Consider the following 15143-nt stretch of genomic DNA (forward strand, 5'->3'; position numbering starts at 1 on the left):
TCCAAGAAGAACTGAAGCCATATCATCTCCTTGGCTACCTCTATAGCAGCAACACACTCTACCTCTATAGTGGATAGAGCATTAATTTTCTGTAACTTGGAAACCTAGCTCACAGCTACCCCACCAACAGTAAAGATATAACTTGTAGTACTCTACTTGGTATCAATATCCTCTGCCAAATCTGAGTCAACATAGCCTTGCATATTAGTAGTAGAGCCCCCAAAGTGTAAACACTTATTGGATGTTCCTCTCAAATATCTGAGAATCCACTTGACAGCATTCCAATGCTCAAATCCAAGATGACTCATATACTTGCTACCGAATCTCACTGCATGTGCAATATCTAGCCTAGTGCATACCATAGCATACATCAAGCTTCATATAGCTAAAGCATAGGGTACCTTGGACATCTTATACTCCTCTTCCTATGTCTTAGGACACGTCTCCTTAGTCAACTTCAAATGACCAGGTAAAGGTGTGCTGACAGCTTTAGCATTTTCCATAGAGAAAAGTTGCAACACCTTCTCAACATAATCAGCCTGAGATAGCGTTAATATTCTGTTCTTCCTATCTCTGCAAATCTTCATACCAAGGATTTGTTTTTCTGTTTCCAAATCCTTCATAGAAAATGCATGTGCTAACTGGCATTTTAGCCCCTTAATATGATCCATGTTAGACCCAGCTACAAGCATATCATCAACATATAAACATAAAATAATGTAGCTATCATCATCCAACCTCTTAAAATAAACACAGTAATCTGAATGACACCTATTATATCCATGCTCATGCATAAAACTATCAAATTTTAGATACCATTGTTGAGGTGCTTGCTTAAGCCATATAAACTTTTCTTCAATTTGCACACTAAGTTCTCCTTACCTTTGACCTCAAAACCATGTGGCTGAGCCATATATATTTCTTCATCCAAATCACCATGAAGAAAGGCTATTTTAACATCCAACTGCTCTAAATGCAAATATTCAATAGGTACAAGACTTAAAATAGTACGAATAGAAGTCATTTTAAGAACAGGAGAAAATATCTCATCAAAATCAATTCCCTTTTTCTGTGCAAATCCTTTTACAACTAACCTAGCCTTAAATCTTTTCTAACCTCCTTCCTCTTCTTTCAACCTATAAACCCACTTATTATGTAAAGCCTTTTTATCTGCAGGCAACTTGCATAAATTCCATGTCTTATTCTTCAACAAAGAGTCCATTTCATCTTTCATTGCAGACTCCCACTAAATCTTAGTATCCACCTGCATAGCTTCATCATAACTTTCACGTTCACCAACATCAATAAGTAAAATAGAATACAAAGAGGGAGAAAATCTTTGTGGAGATCTAATTTGCCCCGTTGACCATCTAACATTCACTGATGTGTGTGGTATGTGTTGTTGCAATTGTTGCACATCATGAGGAATGGATGGAACATCATCTTTTGGAGTATCATCCAGCACTACATAATCATCTTCTTTCTTCTCATGTTGTTGCAACAGATCTTTGTACAACACTTTCTCATTGAATATGACATCCCAACTTCTAATAATTTTATGATTTTCAAAATCCCAAAGCCTATAACCAAATTCATTAATTCCATATCCAACAAAGATACATTTCTTTGATTTAGCTTCTAGCTTGGTTCTATTTTCAAAGTCTATATGAGAAAAAGCTTCACAACCAAAGGTCTTGAGAAAAGAATAACTAACCTTCTTACCAATCCATGCCTCCTCTGGAATACCACGGCCTAAAGGAGTAGAGGGGCCTCTATTAATCAAATATACTGCAGTATTGACAGCCTCTTCCTACATGTGTAAGGGTAACCCAGCATGCAACCTCATGCTCCTTGTGCACTCCATTATAGTCCTGTTCATGCATTCAGCCACTCCATTTTCCTGTGGAGTCCTTAGAATAGTTTTTTGTCTATGAATACCATTAGTGGAGTAATAATCTTCAAATTCATGACCGCAATACTCACCACCATTATCAGATCTGAGACATTTTAATTTCTTACCAGTCTCATTTTCAACCAAGCATTTTCATTTCTTAAAAGTTTGAAATACATCAAATTTTTGTCTAAGGAAATAAACCCAAACTTTTCTAGTTTCATCATCAATAAATGTAACATAATAATGAGAGCCACCAAGGGAAGATACCTGAGCTGGTGTGCATACATCTATATGCACAAGCTCTAATTTCTCCTTTTTGTTTTCCTTCCCAATCTTTACAAAACTCACTCTCTTTTGTTTTCCATACACACAACTTTCACAGCAATCCATATTAACACATTTTAGACCTAGTAAAACTTTCTTTGAATGAAGTACTTTCATACCTTTCTCACTCATGTGCCCAAGTCTATTGTGCTATAGCGTTGTATCAGAATCTACAGCAGTTATTTGTTCTCCCTGCTCAACTGTAGCAATTGTTCCTGAAAATTCATTTTTCTCTGAAACAATCAAAGTAGAAGGAACAATATGACCTATACAAAGATATAAGGTGCCTACTTTCACACCTTTTGCTACTACAGGGGAACCTTTTGAAACCTTCCAATTTTTATCATTAAAAATAACTACACAACCCTCATCACTGAGTTGCCCCGCTGAAATTAAATTCCTACTCAGCCTTCGAACATGTCTTACCTCATGTAGTAGCCAATGATTCTCATTCTACAACTTAATCTTAATTTTACCCTTTCCAACAATTTGATAGGTTTCATTATCCCCCAAATAAACAAGCCCAAAATCCCCTTGGACATAATCAATGAAATAACCTCTATGAGGTGTAGCATGAAATGAAGCACTAGAATCTAAAACCCATGAATCATCAACATTTTCTAAAGATAGAAGCAAAGCATCCTCTTCAGATTTATTGCGTACCACATTTGAATCCTTGTCTCCATCTGATTTATCTCCTTCATTTCTCTTTCGATTCCAGCAATCTTTCTTTTTGTGCCCTGGTTTCCCATAGTACCAGCAGTCGTTTGGTCCTCTCGATTGAGACCTCTTCCCCTTTGACTTTCCTCTTGATTTCTCACGATTTCTAGAGTTACTTCCTCTCTCAGTCATTTTGCCCCTACTTTGTGCATTTAGGGCACTTCCTGATGTAGATCCACCTGAGGATTTCCTACAAGTTTTCTCACTCAAAACAACATCGATCACATCATCATATTTTAGGGTACTAGATCTAGGAACAGAATTACTCACTGCCATTACCAAACCATTCCAGCTTTCAGGAAAAAAACACAAAATCAAGAGAGCCCTAATTTCTTCATCAAAATTTATACCCATAGAAGATAACTAACTAGTAATAGTATTAAACTCATTTAAATGATCTGCAATAGATCCACCTTCTGCCATTTTCATATTAAATAAACGCTTCATGAGAAATACCTTGTTTGAAGCAGATGGCTTTTCATACAGTATCGCTAGGGTTTTCATCAATTCTTCTATTATCTTTTCTTTTGCAATATTAAATACCACCGATGGTGCTAGGCATAATCGAATGCTTTCGAGTGCCTTTCTATCCAAAAGATCCCATTCATCATTTGACATAAATCCCTGATTCTTCGCTTTTCCTTCCAACAGCTTCCATAAATCCTTCTAATAAAGATAATCTTCCATTTGCATCTTCCATAACTAGAAGTTCTACCCATTAAACCTGTCAACCCTCATCTGCCATCGCTCCCACTCAACTGTGAGACTCTCACTTAACCATGAGACTCTCTTGCAAAGGATAACTAAAAGACAACCTCGTTGTGATACCACTTGCTAGGATATAACCATGGACACAAATAAAAACTACATGCAAATATAACCAATAATAGAAAATAATAGATCACACAGAAATGAACACAAGGCACCAAGATTTAACATGGTTCACCCAATCCCTGGGCTACGTCCACCAAAATGCAAGTCCAGTATTATTACAATCCAGTGATTGCGACCTCATTACAATTTGTAATCCCTTACAGCTCAATACCACTGCAAGAAGCAATTTTGCATCACAACATTTTATACAAGTATTTTATGTCGTTTTAGGGTTACAACATGCCGGCCATATGTCGGCTACAACGTCAGCCACGGCCCAAGAATGTATGAAGTATGTACAGTACTTTCCTGATCAGTCACCACAATCTAACATCCTTATCTTCAATTCTTCTAGAACATTCTTTATTTTCATTAAATTTTGGCCTCAAATTATATCTTATATTTTGTTCTTCACTTGGTGAACATTACAACTAGCTAAGTGAACAATACACTCAGTTAATACTAGAATTTTATTGCTTAACACTAAACTTCATCTCTTCTTTATCAGATGGTTAGTGATGACTGTGGTAGCTTAGTTATTATTGTGTTCCTTCATTTGCCGACTAACTTCTCTTTTATATGCATGATTTCATGACCTCATGTAAAATAATAAAACTGACATTATATTGTCATAGTCTAACTTATTCAAGTGCCCACTGAATACCATAATCTTATCAATACTTACATCATCATACATTCTTCAAATCATCTTCATCAATAAAAAGATATGGAAATCTACTGAATTAGTATAGTGTCTAATTAATTAAGGCTTGACAACAATGACAACATAACAAATAATATGATTCTTTGACATACATTAATAACATTATTAGTTAGGGCTAATAGTTCAACACTTAATTTTTCATAGATAAGTAGAAGTAGGTATTTCTGTATTTCCATATTTTATATTTATATGAATAATGAACTCCAAAGACAAAATTATGCTAGATGAAGGGCCCAACTAACTTTACAAGAATAGGAATCTAAAAATAGAGAACAAGGAAGTGAGAATAGAAGTTGTCATTAATGAATATCTGATGGAGTCTTTGATTCTAAGATATAGGGAAGACATGAAGTAGATTTACAATCCACTAAGATGTATAATTAACCATTGCCCCCAATATGGAATTAAATCTTCAAAATAAAACTACAAGAATAAGAGAATGTGTGCCTAAAACACCACATTGTACAAGTCAAGTTAGGATAAACTTAGCTAGACAAGGCGATGTAGAAAATACAATCAAAATGGATTCTTCATGATAATTTCTATAGATTCCAAATGTAGTTTTGTCAAAAATTGGATAGCTTAAGAATGCCAAACATTTTCTATATTTTTCAAGAATTTTATCTAGGAATGAAAGTGCCTCACACCTTAGGAGGTCTAGTACATACTAGATGCCAACAAGAGATAGGAAATAACATATTCTTAGCTTCATACCTCAACCTAAGGAGCTTGCAAACTTAACTCAAGTTGAGGAAATATTAATTGCATGTGTTAGTCCCATACTTTAAGTTACACATGCAATTGGTGGCCAATATAAGCACAAAGGAAGTGAGTTTCCCATAAAATATAGAGCATGTTTCAAATATATTTCCACACATAATAGATAATTTTCCAATTATTATTATTGGAAGGAGAGATCAACATAGTATTGCCCCACTTTTCACCCTGTACCCATTTTGCAAAAGTGGAAAATTGTGTGTCTTAGCTTGGTCTAGCTATGTCTAGGTCTAGTTTTTCCTCCTTGTGTGAAAAGATTCTCGATTAGATTTCTCATCTTTTCCTTCTCTCACATTTCATGGCCAGGTGGTTTTCTCCTTGATATTGTATGGGTAGCTTAGTACCTAATTCGATGGAGATTCTTGCATTTCAAGAAGTTATTTGCAAAATTAGACTTGTTCATGACTTATCTTGTTTTTCTCATGAAAGAATGAAGCTTGCAAAAAATCAAATATTGTCTTCTCCTCAGTGGGTTTTCAACCATGAAGGTGATTTCTCACAGCGATTAACAAATGAGGCTCATACATCAAGATAAGAAGACAATGAGTTATTTTATGGAAAATCCTTGATTTTATTGCAGTATTTTTCCTTGAAAACACTTGGGGTTCATCATGATGCTCAAAATCATCTTAAGTAGAAAACCCAAAAATGACTTCTCCTCAGCAAGTTTGCGACCCATGAAGCATGTTTTCTGCCAAAGGAAATTGTGAAGAAAAGAAACAAATAAGTGAGCCCCTCTTCAACTTTCACAACCCCTTTCATATTTTTTGAACCCAAAGGACATACTAACTCAAAGGATAAAGTGTAAATAAGAGCCTGGGTGAAAAAATAAAAATCTTCTTCTCCTCGGCAAATTTTCAACCCATGAAGGTGATTTTCTACATTTATGAATAAATCAACTTTGTAAGCAGATTGGGCTCATGAATTACTCCCAAGACATCTTAAGATGATAATGGAAGCAATCTAACTACTTTTGGAAAGGTATAATGAGCAGAATCTAGTTGGACAGATTTTTCCCTACAGAGTGCTCTATTCTTAATTCTTTGAAACTGAATGGAAAATGGAAAGGTAAGTATGGAATAAGGGAAAGTTACCGTTGGGCCAATGAAAATAGTGAAAAGAAACCAACATGTCTGTTAGAAGCTCCTACATTTACTAATTCAATAGATTTATCCTTTAATTCATTTGTGTGATATGGATCCTAAAAATTAATGGATGAATTAAGATTCCTATATAGAGGGAAACATAACAATTGTCCAAACCATAGCTTTTCCTTGAATTGTTATACTATTGAATTTCATAACGCTTTCAAATATTCTATGTGGTGAATTTGATTTTTTGTGCCTAATCTAAATTTGAATTTTCAATCTACTTCATCCTCTGATAAAATGGCAACCAAATTTGTTGGATTTGATGGACTTAATGGAATCAAATTCACATTGTAGAGTTTCACAGATACCTCACTCTGTTTCTATGACATGCAAGATTTTTAAAGGAGGTTGAGGTCAGAGCTGATTCATCCTATAACCAAGAAGCTCTAAGGAAGTGGACCTTGGAGAGGCTAGGCATGACACCAAAGTTAGCTTGTGGAAGTCAACCAATGAGGTAATTGAGGGGCAATTAGAAAGTTTGAAGTTGTCCAAGACCAAAATGAAGGCTAAATAGAAGAATTGAATAGGTTCATCAAATAGTTAGTTACTCCATTGGCAGCTATCTCTGGAGTATCAATAACTAAAAATCCAACAGCTACTGAGGTTCAGGCTTTCATCTTTCAACTTCAAGAAGATAGGCATTTTGGCCAGATTGGTAAGGAATAGATTGAGAAGCTCAAATCAGAAGGAGCTACTATTATAGAAAAAATTGTTAATGTTATCCTAAAGTTGGAAAAAAAGTAGAATAACATCTTATCAAATAGCAATACTCTAGATAGAGAAAGGATGAAGTGTGATGATTGTGTCTCCTTTTTGAAGATGATCATACAGATGAAGGAAAAAGAAGTTGTTAAAATGATATAATCAGTAGAGAAAGGGCTTAAAGAAATAGAGGATAAAGTGAAGAAGACTCAAGACAAAGGATTTTAACTCATGAAGGGGCTACATACACATTCTCAGACTAGTGGCCAAGGAAAAGCACTCATCAGGATAAATGTCATGAAGGAGAACTTTTCCAAATTCCTGGATAGTCTGTCTGGTGTATCTTCCAGTAGTCAAAATAGGGTTTTTGAACTCTAGACACTCAGCAGATGCATACACATGGCCATGGAGGAGGTACCAAATCAATTGAATGTTGTGAAGGAATTGGCTAGAAAACATTCCAAGTGGCTCTTGAGATATACCAATATACACATGCCTAGGCATGAAGAACTCATCCCGATCATAGTTGTCGCTAAGGCCTATAGAGAAAAAGTAGAAAAGGGGAAGAAGTCAAATTGATTCACATTTTTCTTCCTTTTTTTTGTTTTCTTATGTAATTATTGTAATATGACAAATTGGTGCCTTTCCATTTGTCATCTTTGAGAAGATGAACCGACTGAACTACCATTGTAACGATCATCTCAAAATTGTATGTATGAGATTGAAAGATTAATAAAAGGTCAAAAAAATTTCAATGTGAAGTACTTGATGTTGTAGAGACAATTAAATGGTATTTTATATCAAATATTTTCTATTCCATTTCTGTTAGTGTTAGTCTTATGCTTTCTCTTTTGTTTGAATTGAAGCAAGGAAAGAACAAAGTTTCACTCCCCTATTTCAAAGCAATGAATGAATGTGATAAGTAGTATCATTGTTCATTCAAGGAGAAATCCCTTCAGCATTTTCCTTTTGTTAATCACAATTTAGATTCAAATTAATTTAGTTTAGTATTAGTTATTACTCTGTTAAGCTTTATGAATTCATAAGATGTGTGGATTCATAAACTTAATTAAATCTTCAAAAATTCTTATTTACTTGAGTTAGATCCTGTTTAGGTCTGGCTTGGTTCTACCTCTTCTATTCTCGGGTCGAGAACACATCCCAAATTATTTTTAGGAGAAAAACATAATTCATTGCAAATCTATTCTAGGGAGTTGTACCTACTAATTTAGAGAAAAGCCAGTCCATCCATAAGTGGATTTTCAACTATTTGTAACCAGATATTGTTCCAAGTTTGGGTATTCAAGAGTTATAATTAAAAAGAACAAATATTTTTACCAACAAATTTTTGGCAACTCTGCTAGGGAGACGAATAGTTATTTGACTAAAAAGCCTATTTCATTAGGAAAAATGGTACTACCTCATGAAAACATTGTTCAGTACTCCAATCTAACCTTGGTTTTCAAGATGATCAATAAGACATAATTTCATCCCTTAATACAATTGTTTGGAGACATAGGAGGAATGTTGAACATTACAAGAATGCTAGTCAAATATTGGAAGAAGAAGAAAGAAGAGTTGAAGCTTTAGAAAGAGTTTTCCAAAGGAGGGACATCTGAAGAGTAGAAAGACAATTGAGACAAGCAACTCAAAGACAAAATTAACTTAGCACCCTGGAACAAACAAGGTTCCTCAGAAGGACCAAGGAACAGAGTGGGCAAGACCCTATTTTTGATAAACTTATAGACCTTGGTTTTCCAATCTTAGATGTTCCAAAGTGGAAAGGTGAAAAGAAAAGTTGGACTAGACCACCTTCCCCTATTAGGAATCAAGACACTGGTACTTCACATTCTACTTATCAAGTATTGGCCCTGCACGGAATTACTACTCCCTTAGTTGTTAATTTCCTACCATACACTACCCTGGAACAATCATGGCTGCTCCATGGGCTACAACAATAGGACCATTAGCACTACCAGCTTACCATCCCCTCCTAGTTGGTTCAAGGAAGAATTTCCCAAAAAATTTAGGAGATCAGAAGGTTACTACAGATGAACATATTAAAGCCTTATTTGCAGCTACTCACATCTTAGGTGTTGGACATGAAGATGTTTCCATCAGATTATTTGTGGAAACCTTAATAGAAGGTGCAACAGATTACTTCTATCATCTAGATGATGGCTCAATCAGTGATTGGGATACAATGAGAACAACCTTTGAGACAAGGTTTAAAATTATGAAAGATGAACATGCCTTGTTAACATAGTTGACTTCCATTAAGAAGCAATCCACCATGAGTATGAGAAATTTTTTTGCTAATTTCAATAAGATTATTAGTAGAATTCCAATTGTTGATAGACCTACAACCAATAATTTGAAAACCTTCTTTATCAGTGCGATGCCCCCAGATGTCAATTATGATTTGAGAAGAGCACATCCCATGGATTTAGCAGACACACAAAAGAAGGCAATTGAATTTGAAGATGATTTGATTTCTACGAGAAAATGGAAGCGAGAACGTCAAATTAAAGGAAGTTTTAGTAATACTACATCATCTAATGAAATGATTCAAAAATTGTCAAATGAATTTATAGCAGTAAAAATAAAATTACTCGAATTCAATAATTCTTATTAGTGGAATTATAAAAAATTTCCAAGAAGGAACAATGATGGAAAATATTTGTAGCTCACAGGCTCACAACCTAGGTTGCAAATTGAAGCAGCGCCAAAGAAAGGAAATATGTGTGTATTTCATTTGACAACAAATCATGATAGTGAGAGCTATCTGAAAACTACTCGAATGATGCAATTATTATCCATCAACGAGCTGAACTCTGTGACCTCGAGTCCAAAATCAGATTTATACTCACATGGGGACTCTAGAAATTTATTTTTAGAATATGAGTCAAATTTTGAATCAAAGGGTGAATGTTACACAACTATTGATGGAACTTCTTACACAGTATTGACTCAAGGACAAAGGAAAAAAAAAAAATCCTCCAGTCATGCTCACAAGAATGATCCCAGTCCTTCGGAAAGTAATGTTCATACTGATCAAGGAATATCCACATCACAAATGGGTAAGGACAAAATACCTTTTTATTTCATTCAATTCTATGAAGAATCAAAGATCCAAATTTCCCCTATAGACTATTTGAAGTCTCACCCCTCTAAATTGAAAAGACTAGTAGATAGATGTAAAGGAATACTTCAAATTTGAATCATAATGTGACTATTGAGAAAGGGGATGAAATCTTGACATCTAATCTATTTAGTCAAGAGGATTCTTAGGCTTTCAAACTTTGGGTTTAACCATGGAGGAAACTTCATAGTTAAGCACGCTCAAGCTGAAGTAGTACTAGGATGGGTGACCTCCCGGGAAGTCATAGTGCTTCACTCCTGTGAGCATCACCTAGATCTAATGAGTGCTAAGTGTTCCATTTATTCTCATGAGAGATGGATTCATGTTGAATCACTACTCATGAAACATGGGCCAATGAGTTTGACTCAAAATCACACAATTAAATCCTGATAGCAATATCACAATTTGACTTGCTATGGAAATTATCTCCTATTATCAAGAGGATTCTACTATTTTAGCAACCTCTCCTAGGCAAAAACCTGACCCGTTTTACATTTCACTATATATCAACAATTGCAAATTAAGAAATTACATATTAGATTTAGGTGCATCAGACAATGTTATGCCCTATTCTGTGGCTAAGGCCCTGGGCCTTAATCTCACTAAGGCACATGGAAGATGTTATTCTATGGATGCCAAATAGGTTCCTTTGCTTGGGCAAATCAAAGATGTTCAAGTAGCCTTGGCGTCACATCCAAAGAAGAAACTCTTATTGACCATTCTAGTAGCAAATATTCCAGCAAGTTATGGACTTCTTTTAAGTAGGAGTTTCTGTCAAGACTTAGGAGGAGAGATTAAACTAGACTAGTCCCAAGCATTCATACCTATCAGGAATAAGAAAGCCAACTTAGAACTTGAAGAAAAGGAAAAATTCACAGTTCTAAAATTGGATGATCCTAAAACTCAAACCCTTTATCAAGAGCTAGAATTTGGCAACTACATCATATTTACAGAAGAGGCTCTAGATGAACAAAGAGATGGAGATCTAAGAAAAGGAATTCTTAATGGAGATAAAGATGTAATAGGCATATGGACACTTGAATTTGATGGAATTTGTGCCTCATCATGGTCTGGCGTAGGTGTATTTTTGACACCCCCTAAGCGAGAACCTGAGCCCATGGCCTTCAAATTAGAGTTTGGGAATATGAATAATACTACAAAGTATGAAGCTTTGTTATTAGGGATAATATCAGCAAAAGAAAGAGAAGTAAAGATCTTGAGAGCTCGAGGTGATGTAGAACTCATTGTCAAACAAATTAAAGGAAAATATTCTATAAAAAATCACAAGTTAAAGAACTATAGAAATAGAGTTTGGGATGAAATAGAAAGCCTAGATGCCTTTTTTATTGAAGCAGTGCTAAGGGAGATGAACACCAAAGTTGATTTCCTAGCAGTTTCTACTTCTTTTCTACTACCCCATCAAGAATTCAAGGATAAGAAATATCATATGGAAATCATGTATCGAGCCTTTTTTCTAGAAAATGTAGAATCCTAGCAAGTCTTTGAAGATGACAAGAGCTTATAGCTTTTCCTAGAAAATGACAAATCCAATTCGGTACACAAATCCAAGGATAATAATCATGAAAATTCTAATGTCAAGAGGAAAAGGAATCAAAATGATGAAGTTCAATTATGAGGTAATATCATTCACCCATACTTTGTGGCTTTGGAAAATTTGTTTAATAGACATGATGCCTACATAAAGTAGAAAAGGGCAGAAAGGGGACCTACCACTAGAGAGTATGAGGGGGTAAATATTGGAGATACTCATGATCCTAAAATGATTAATATTGGGAATTGATGTTCATTTGAAGAGAAGGAAGCTAAGAAATGACTCTTCATAGAATATTAGGATGTTTTTTCTTGGAGTTACGAAGATTTGAGAAGCTGTTGAAGTGGGGAGGTAAAACATAAAATTCCACTCAAACTTGAATGAAGTTCCTTTCTAGAAAAAAATAAAGGAATTATAATCCTAAGGTCACAGATGCCATTTTTTGGGAGGTAGATAAAATTTTGAAAGTGAGCATCATCTACCCCATTCATCACTCAACCTAGGTAGCTAACATAGTACCAGTCAGAAAGAAGAATAGAGAAATAAGGATCTACGTTGATTTCTACAATTTGAACTAGGCATCTTTGAAGGATAATTTTTCTCTTCCCAATATGGATTACTTACTACAAATAGTGGTTGGATCCAAAATGATGTCCATTCTTGATGGGTTTTCAAGTTACAATCAAGTTGAGGTAGAAGAGAAGGACTAGCATAAGATGGCATTTATCACTCCTTGGGGTACATTTGCATATCACAGAATGCCCTTTGGGCTCATCAATGTTGGTGCTACATTCCAAAGATGTATGAGAAAAATGTTTGCTAATCTAAAGGACTAGATTATAGTTATATATGTAGATAACCTCACCGTGTTTTCAAAAAAGAGAAAAGACCACATGGAAGATTTAAGGAAAGTCTTACAAAGATGTTGAGAACATGGAATCTCACTCAATCCAAAGAAATCAATTTTTTGTGTGATAGAGGGAAAGCTCCTTGTTCATATAGTGCCTCAAGAAGGCATTAGAATTAATCTCAAATGAGTGGAGGCCATTCGAAGGTTAAGCTTGCCTTCAAATAAAATAGGGGTTAAGTCATTCTTTGGGTAGGTGAATTTCCTCAGAAGGTTTATACCAAATATTGCAGAAACCACTAAACATATTATGGATATGATGAAGGGAAATTCAAATTTCAAATGGAATGAGGTGAGAAAGCGGGCCTTTCAAAACATAAAAACTACTATTGCTAATGCCCCAGTTTTGAGTCACCAAAATTACAAGTGAGATTTCATCATTTACTGTTATGCTTCTGAGCATACTTTATCAGCAATACTTATGCAAGACAATGATGAAGGGGTACAAGCCCCAATAGCTTTCATGAGCATACCCCTAAAAAATCATGAATTGAAATACTTGTAGATTGAGAAGCATGCTTTTGTAGTAGTCAAAGCACTTTAAAAAATTTGGTTCTATATCTTGCATTCACATTCTATCATTTATGTCCTGGATGTAGCAGTGAAAAGTGTGTTGACACAATAGGATGTAGGTTGTAATACCAGAGAAGCATGGATAGAAAAGACACAAGAATATGATATAGAAATCAAGCCACCTAAGCTAGTAAGGGGTAATGCTTTGTGTAAAGTGATTGCAGAAAACAAGATCACTAGAGAATCAGAAGAAATAGGAGAAAAGAAACTAGTGTTGGCGGTAGGTCCTCATGATTCATGGTTTGAAAATATTACTTATCTGCTAACATATGGAGAATGTCTAGAGGGCCTAAATGCAAGATAAAGAAGAGATCTTAAATTGAAAGTAGCTAAGTATGTAATTTGGGATGGAAAATTATTTTAAAAGGCTATTGATGGTACTTTTCTCAGATGTGTGGACAAACAACAGCAAGAAAAACTGTTGAAAAAATTTCATGATGAAGTCTATGGAGGGAATTTTTCATCCTCAGTCATAGCTTTCAAAATATTGAGACGGTGCTATTACTAACCTAGAATGTTCAAAGATGTCTATTCCTAGGTGGTAAAGTGTGAAAAATGTAAGATGTTTTCCTTAATTAGTTGCTCTACCATTAAGTCTTGTCATTAGTAAAGGACCTTTTCAACAATGGGGTCTTGATTTTATTGGTTTGATTAGTCCAACATCCAGTGCTAGTCATCAGTAAATGATAACTACAACTAATTACTTCACTAAGTGGGTGGAAGCCAAAGCAACCAAGAAAACTGCTTCTAATGTAGAGTGTGAATTCATTAAGGAGAACATACTAGTTAGGTTTGGTGTTCCTATCAAATTAGTGATGGATAATGCAGCCTACTTCTCCTCAATTGAGATTACTAATTTTTGTTTTGAGTATGGAATCATTGTTATTCATTCATCTAATTATTTCCCACAAGAAAATGGTCAAGCCAAGTCTAGTAACAATAATTTGATAAATATTGTCAAGAAACTGGTCTCAGACAATCAAAAGAGTTGGCACAAGAGAATTCATGAGGCACTGTGGGCAGATAGGGTGACACCTAAAAGAGCAATTGGCATATATCCTTTTGAATTAGTATATGGAACTGAAGCTAATCTCCCATTACCTTTAGAATTGTCTACAAATAAGCTCAGAAAAATGATTGAAGATGATATCTATAAAGATGGTCTAGAGAAGAGAATTTTGTATTTGAGCAAGCTTGAAGAGGAAAGAGAAGAATTTGTGGATCACATCACACAGCACCAAATGCAAGTGAAGGATCTATTTGATAAGAAGGCCAAACCATGGAAATTCATGGTAGGAGACAGTGTGTTGCTCTAGGATAAACAAAGTTCTCCAAAGGGTATGCATAAAAAGTTTGACACCTTGTGGAAAGGTACATTTAGAATTCATCGGGCATTTTAGAAAAATTATTTCAAATTGGCTTATCAGGATGGAAAAGTGCTACCTCTAACCTATAATGGTCAATATTTGAAGCTTTATCAAATTGCAAATTGAGAACAGGTAACACTTATGTTGTATTATAGTTAGGTTTAGTTTCTTTCCGTGTTTTCCTAGTTAGTTTTCTTTACTTGACTTTGTTTTCCTTTTATTTTCCTCATTTTTGTTTTGTTGTGTTGCCACCTTTTATTTTTTTTGTGAAACCAGAGATTTTGAGTTCCTTTCTTGGGTATGCTCTACCCAAGTCCCCAGTTAGAGCCAATTGTTGCCCCACTTTTCACCCTATACCCATTTTGCAAAAGTGGAAAATTTTGTGTCTTAGTTTGGTCTAGCTATGTCTAGGTCTAGTTTTCCCTCCTTAGGTGAAA

This window comes from Cupressus sempervirens, chromosome 5 (assembly GCF_028749045.1).
Source record: "Cupressus sempervirens isolate cs-2001-9-10 chromosome 5, ASM2874904v1, whole genome shotgun sequence".
In the NCBI taxonomy this organism is placed as follows: domain Eukaryota; kingdom Viridiplantae; phylum Streptophyta; class Pinopsida; order Cupressales; family Cupressaceae; genus Cupressus; species Cupressus sempervirens.